Below are 8,311 nucleotides of genomic sequence, written 5' to 3'. Positions count from 1 at the left end.
CAATCGAAGTTGATTTCATGCTTGAATAGAATCAAAATCGAGTAAAATCATGAAAACCCTAATCTTGAACATACAAAGCATTCGGCCTTGAGTATAAAGGATGAGAAAAATTCTGTAGGGGCTGGAAATTATGTAACAAGTATTATACAATCCTTAGAAAAATTTGGGGACCATTATGTAATTTTTGAAACGTTAGTGGACCAAATCAACAATTTTGGAAAAAGTTATGAATTGTTGTGTTATTGTTCAATATTTGATGTGTTATGTTGGAAATTAATGTTTGAGTGTTTAAATTGAAGCTAGGATGTGAAATTGGATTATTTTCGAAAGCTTGTAAAAGTTGAGGTTTAAATCATAAATACGGAAAGGTTGGTAGCTTAAGTGAAAATGTTATATGAAGTTGGGATAAAAGGAATTTGAAATGTTATATGAAGTTGGGATAAAAGGAATTTGAATGGTTAATTAGAAATATTAAGGTCAACATTTATGTTGTGACATGAAAATTGTATCGAACAAGCATCGAAAAATTCGTTACGAAATTATTTTCTAAAGTATGTCTATGTTGGTAAGATTCTAACATTTTGTTTGAATTTGTATATGTTTGGTAATGATGATCATGTGCTTGAAATAAAGACCAAATTTTATTAAAGCTATGGAGAAGCTTAAGGATGAAATGGGAAATTCTAAGGAGGTTGCAAGCTAAGGACACCAGGTGAGTGCAAATTTAATTTGTACTTATGTTATCGAGAAAACATTGGCTTGAGATGAGCCAGTGATGGATTTATTATGGTAAGGAGTGACTCCTAAAATGTTATGTTATTTGTGATGCATGCATATATGTGTATTTGGTGAGCTAATAGAATTAGTTAACAAGTTGAAGGCGCAAATTGGTGAAATCTGCTTAGAATTTATGTTATGGAAAGTATGTTTAGAAAATCACCATAAATTTTAAACAAAATTATTAGAAGATGATTTTATATCGTTGGATTCTTATATCTATAAAGTTTTTTTTAGAGCAAACATAAACTGATTTATATGTATATACAAAAAGATATGAAATTTTAATCGATGATTGGTCAGAAAACGAGGCAGCAGATTATGCTCAAAACAGATTTTGTCTGTCAACTTTGAAAATTCCCCATAAATTGTACAAATTGAACTAGAAGGAATGCCTTATATGGATATGTTAGTATTTGAGTCTATGTTCCATTGGTGTAAACGGAATAATTTTTTAAGTAGTAGATTAATACAGAATAATATTTCTTTAAAGGTAGTGCAATTTGCCAGTATATGAAATTATGACAAATTTTGGGATTTAACCAAATTAGAAGAAAATGATCAAGTTAAAGCTTAATGAGACTTATATTTTGACTTCTATATAAGATCAAAATGATTCGAATGCATGCATAACATTATACATGGATGTTCTATACATCATCGGATAGGACTTGCAATGAGTTTACCTTGATTATGTTGGCATGATATTTATGTCATTCATCATATATTTGACATATTATAAATATGTCAAAGGTTTAAAATAGAATGTATTGATAATTGGTTATTATATATATGGTTTTTATCATGAATATATATAATATTTATTACAAATGTTACTTCAGGTATGAACTACCCAATGTTAAAATTATATTAATATACATTACCATGGATGAAATAAAAAATATACTATATTCTCAAGTAAGTCATTGAGGGACAAGATATAGTTGACATGCCATAGAGTATAGCAACTGCATGTTTATATTAGCACTAGTGTGTAAGAACACTAAATGCATGTAGAGGGTACAACCTCATGTTTCATATTCGGATCAGCACTAAAGTGTAAACCTAGTGTAGGTGGTGGGCACAACCTTATGTTTCATATCCGGATTAGCACTAGAGCATAAGCTTAGTGAAGGTTTAGCACTAAGATGCATATATTTCACTCGAATACCTAGGGTTTTTAGGGTTTAAATTGGGCTATGGTTTATTGGTTAATAAATGATAACAGACAAATAAGTTTATGAGCTTGTGGAATGAATGACAAGTATATTGGTAAGAAACTTGATATCCGGTTATATTATATTAATATATTAATATATGGTAACATGGTTGGAATATAAGTAAGTGATCATATTGTATTGAATATGGTTATTCATTTAAATTTATCTGTTGTATTGCTTTGAATATTCACATGATTGTCTCATTAAGTGTATACTTAGCGTGTGATGATTTTCACGTGTAGGAAAAAGAAGGAAAATGAGTAAGGAGCATAGCTTGGCATTAATCACCAAAGAAATATTTATAGGTAGCTGGCATGTATAAGATAATGAAATGTCTAAAATTTCTTAATATAATTAGTATTAAATATAATTAATATTATGAATACATATTATCACATTAAACTATGCTTAAAATAATTATATTATAAAATGTGTTAGACAGTCTTATTTATTTTATGAAAAAGAACATAACTGTCTATCACTACTTGAAACTAGTTTTGAATTGGTAACCAAAAATATTATATTATGATTTTTCTCTGAATAATTATTTTATAATAATTGTTCAAGTTATGAAACTGATGATGTTTGAATAAAACAAAATTTTACTCAGTTCAATTAAAGAAATGTTTGAATTCTAATGTGACATTTGTAACTCGTATTGATTTGCGTATATGGGTTATGGGTGTTACATTAAGAGTTAAAGAAAATTTTGAATAAAGCATCGGAGTTAGTGCAACCAAAATATGGAAAGGGCTTTACCTTGTTTAGTGTTGATGCAAGAAGTTAAGGTAGTAGACTACGTATCCTACCAACTCAAGAAGTTTGAGATAAATTATCCAACTCATGATCTCAAGCTTGTAGTAGTGTTGTTTGAGCTTAAGATTTGACGTCATTACTTGTATAGAGAAAAGTGTTACATCATCACGAACCAAAAGAATTTAAAGTATTTGTTGACATAAAAATAGCTCAATTTGCGACAGAGGAGATGGGTCGAGCATCTAAGAGACTATGATTTCATGATGGACTATCATCTAGGAAAGGCTAACGTGGTGGTAGACGCACTAAGTCAAAAGGCCTTTTCTACTTTAAGGTCCTTGATTGTACAATTATCTTTAAAAGATAATGGTACTTTTTATCCAAATTACAAGTGAAACCTACCTTAGTAGATAGAATTAGAGAGCTCTAACTAACAGATGAAAGGTGCTTGATGAAGAGAATGCAAGTTGGAAGCAATGATGTCAGAGATTACGATAGCAAGTTAAATGAGTGTTTATACTGCCAAAAAAGAATTTATATCCTCCATGATGATTTCTTGAGACAAGAAATTTTACAAGAGGCTCATTGTAATCCTCTCAAATTGCATCCAGGAGGTAACAAAATGTACCAATATTGAAAAGTCCTTTTTGGTCACCGAGAATGAAAATAGTCGTGACAGAATCTATGACCAAGTATTTTACATGCCAACAAGCGAAAGATAATCACTGAGTGCTTTTTTGGTTGTTACAACAAATAAAGATTCCACAATGGAAATGAGAATGGGTTACGATGGATTTTGTGATAGGACTCCCGTTATCCCCAAGCAAGAAGAATTCTATATGGGTAGTGGTGGATTTACTCACCAAGTCAGGCCATTTAATTCCAATTAGGACAAACTACATCATGGAAAGGTATGCCGAGTTATACATGCTAGAGATTATGAGACTCCATGGTGTACCGATTTCTATCATTTTGGATCATGATATGAGGTTTACTTTAAGATTTTGGTGTTCTCTTCATAGAGCCTTAGGGACACGATTAAACTTTAATACTAGGATTCACCCTCAAACAGATGGTTAATCTGAGAGAGTTATCGAAAGTTTTGAGGACATATTACGTGTTTGTGTGATAGAATTCGAGAATTCATGGGAAAGGTAGTTTCCTTTGACGGATTTCACATACAACAATAGATAGTGTCAAGATGGCCTCGTACGAGGCTTTGTATGGTAGGATGTGTCGTACTACGTTAAACTGGTTTGAACTCCATGATAGCCAAATTATTTTTCCCGATCTAACTAGGAACGTCAAAGACAAAGTGAAGGTTATTCAAGATAACCTTAAGATAACTTCATATAGTTATAAGTCTTATGCAAATTTGAAAAAAAAATATATTGAGTATAAAGTCAAAGAGAAAGTATTTCTCAAGGTCTCACCGTGGAAGAAAAGATTTCGACTTGGAAGGAAAGGGCAGCTCATCTCTCAGTTCATCGATCCTTATGAAATCTTAAAAATAATCAATCTAGTAGATTATCAGTCATCGTTACCCTAAGATTTGGCTAAAATTCACAATGTTTTCCATGTGTCCATGCTGAGATGATATCTTTCAGTTCCTTTACATGTTTTAACTTCTGAGGCAATTGAGATTCTACCAAACTTGACTTACGAAGAGGAGCCTATAAAAATCCTCGAGATAGGATCAAATAATTAAGGAATAATTTGATTCTTTTAGTGAAAGTTCTATGAATAACCATAAGGTTAAGGAAGCAACGTGGAAAACTGAGGAAGCCAAGCGCAAGTAATAACCCTAATTGTTTTATTGAGGTAAGATAATTAGGGGGAATGTTTCATACAGAAGGGAAAGCTATAAACCCTGAAATTTCCATAGAGGACTAAACCGATAATTTTTTTATGTTAAGGACCAGTGTATTGATTTCGTAAGTGGTAGAATTAAATATGAGTTTTGGTTAAATGAGTTATTGTTAAAAATTTACTCAGTAGAAGAATAAAGATTAAATTGCATAAAAAGGAATTACACAACTCTAAAGTGGAAATAAAGGAACAGGTAAACTCTTTATAGAATAATATACTCAAAGGAATTATGGATACTAGCATAGAAAATGGATGTCAACCATTGCATTTTGTTGGAAAACTCCATCTTTAATCTAAGCCATTAGATTTGAGATATTATATTAATTTTACTGGAAAATAAAAAGGGTTATATTATAGGTTTGAAAGAAGAAAATATAAACAAAAACTTCTCTCGTATGCTATTTTAGCCAATGTAAGGCTTTTTATCTTTTTCTTTATTTTTCTCTTAAATGAGTGATATTTTGGGGTAGCTTGTGAAATACAAAAATGTCCTCCATAGAATTTCCTTTAAGATTGGTATAGTATTATGCTAATTTAAGGAATGTGGCTAAAAGTATAGAAAATGCTACATAGGTTTTGTGTGAGAAACTAAGGATTTTGTGAAAGAAAACACGAAATGGAGTGCTAGTACTAGTAGAATTGAACTATAATATTTATTCCATGTTGAAATTAATTGTTGAACATATATGCACTTGTGAGGTCAAGAATGCATATGCGAGTATAGTTGGATAAATATTTGTTGATGAGAAATTATTTGAATGGTGTAAGTCTGTTATGAGTTTAATATTGGAATTATATGTTAAATTTGAATGGTGTAAATCTGTTATGAATTCAATGTTGGAATTATGTGTTAAATTTATCTATTGTAGATCTGCTATAAGCTTAGTGATTTGAATCATATGTTAAATTTCGTTGGTGAAATTATGTGTTACTTTCACTGTAGTAAATCCGTGTTTTGAAATATACCAAAGTTTTTTATGAAGTGATGAATAGTAATTTATGTTAAAGCATATATTGTTTTTATGATTGATGTTGGATCTCTTACTCGGTTATACGTTTGGACTGTGTAAGGGGTGTTACATGTGAACATGTATTCTTTTTTGTTATAAAATGTATCGTTGAATCAATTTGGTTGTTATCCAACAATCTACACCCAAATTGCTTAAATATCTACTTAATATCCTAATATCATACTCTATGTTTGAATGTGTATAATCCTAAGTATACATTAAACTCTTAATCTATTTTGAGGTACAATTACATTTTCTTAGTTTCAAAACCATCCTTAGGGAACTGATCAAGACTGAACTTGTTTCCTTTAGGAATAAAAGGTATCACTTGATTTACTCTCATTGAACTTATAATATACACAACTGTTAACCAAATTTATCCCAAAACCAAACGAGATAATTACTTGGTGAAATTTTTATACAATTAACAAGAGTCGTACTTAAAATCATAAATGAATTTCCTCAATTTGCATATCATTAATTTTGTATCATTAGACATAATTTTCTAATTGCACAATCTAAATAATCTCATTAATTTTATCATCGAGAAACATAATATTTAAATCCAACTTATGTAACTCAAGATCAAATATGAGCAACAAATATCATTAATTTCCTGAAAGACTCTTTAAATGAAACCAAAGAGAAAGTCTCTATTAAATCAATACTCTCTTTATGTGTATATCATTTAGATATATGAATGCATTATACCTGTCAACATCACTCTTTGCATCAATCTTGATTTTATATATCCATTTGCAACCAATCAATTTTGTACCTTTAGGTAATGAGACAAATTCTCAAACTTTATTATCATGTATAGAACTTATACTCTTCATAATGGCATTAATCCACTTTTGAGAGTCAAAACTTCTATGACATGATGAAAGTTAACTAGATCATTTTTCATCACTTCACTGTCATCTTTATTTCTTTCTAAAACATAATAATCTAAAATAATATTTCACTCATAATGTGGATCTTCTTAATGAAACTTGTTCTTTGAGGTTGTTGAGTTTATTCTTTTGTAATAATTTCTCATCCTAAATAGAGAGTTGTTTAATATTGTCTTTTTGAGGTTTTAGATTCATTTCTTGATTAACGACATGTATGAACACATGAATATCAACAAAAATGATCATAGAATTTGAGTTATAATTCAATTCTCCCTCAAAAGTTATTACTTAAACCTTATTGCTTCCTCTAAACTCAACATTCTCAAAAATAATATTATAGATCCCATCATAAAAATATTCCTAATTATGAAATCATAAAGCTTGTAACCCCTAAACCATGCTAAATAACCAAAGTAGTTGCGCGAGCTCCTAACTTATTACAAAAGAGAACAACTCATTGCAACATATTGTTGTCTCTTTTGAGTTGGAATGTTAACAACTCGTTTCTAATTTTATTTTTTCCCTTATCTTTATATGCTCTATTTAGTTCTTTCAAACTCATTATGATTTAATATTTTTTGTTTAGCACATAATGAAAAAAATGAGCTCATTTAGAGATCATTTATGCCTCTGAGTTGATTAAATTTTATAGGAAGCAATATTGAAATCATAAGAACAAGTAATTCTTTACAAAAACTCAGTTAAGTGTCTTAAATCTTAAAGTGATATGAAACATATTCGTATTGTATCCCTTCATATTTCCTTGATCCTTATGGGGATGTATAAGGAAATTCAGCCTAATATAAGGCTTAGAAAAGGCACTATCGAAAATGTTAATATTTTTTTAACATTTCTAGTAGAGCGCTACCTAAAATGTAATTTTTTCTGCTGGAAATGTTAATATCAGAAATACTCATTTTAGGTAGAGAAATTAACATTTTAAGTACAAAAAAGAAACATTTTAGGTATCACTCTACCAGAAATGTTAAAAAAATATTAACATTTTCGGTAGTGCCTTTCCTTAACCTTATGTTATGCTGCCGTACAACAGAACTACCCCACTTCTTATACTTTATGGACATCAAATAAGTTGTAATTGATGTCCTTTAAGCCATGTTGTTTTTGAAAAAAAACATTTCTGAATTTCGTCATGAAGACCATTGGCCCAAGTAATGATTTCAAATTTGTGCCCCTAAAGGCTTCTAAAATATTTTGATTCATGACCACTAGACTTATGAAATTAAAAAAAAATAACATCTCAAATTACCTTATATCAATTAAGGATGTTATCCCCCACGAGAGGTGGAAATTGTTCTATCCTTAGTGCCAAGTCTTTGTTCAAACAAACAAAACCTTATGTAAGTGCATTTTTCCATTTGTTGAGATTCTCTTTCATAATCATGAGTCAAAAATGTATAATAGAAGATATTTTGATAGCAATAAATAAATAAATAGCTTAATATAGAATAAAACATAAATTAAAAGTCAAGCTCACAATGTTATTCACGAGTAAACTCAAAAGTAATGGTTAATTATCATCTCAAGATACCAAACATTACATCAATATCAAGACTTTGGATAGTACTATTAAAAATAAATTGTACTCTTGTTGTAGTAATCAAACATCGACAATAAGTTATGTCGAATAAAAGACTAATCTTTGTACTAATGCAATACTCATATAAAACACATTATACTTGTCACATATTATTACCACATGTGTTGCTTGAAATCTAGCCAAATATTAACTTTCCTTTGGGTTAATTAATAAATGCATGAATAA

The sequence above is a fragment of the Hibiscus syriacus genome, unplaced genomic scaffold (assembly GCF_006381635.1).
Source record: "Hibiscus syriacus cultivar Baekdansim isolate YM2019G1 unplaced genomic scaffold, ASM638163v2 tig00113725_pilon, whole genome shotgun sequence".
Classification (NCBI taxonomy): Eukaryota; Viridiplantae; Streptophyta; class Magnoliopsida; order Malvales; family Malvaceae; genus Hibiscus; species Hibiscus syriacus.
The sequence above is the reverse complement of the archived record's forward strand: the minus strand, read 5'-3'. Positions refer to the sequence as shown.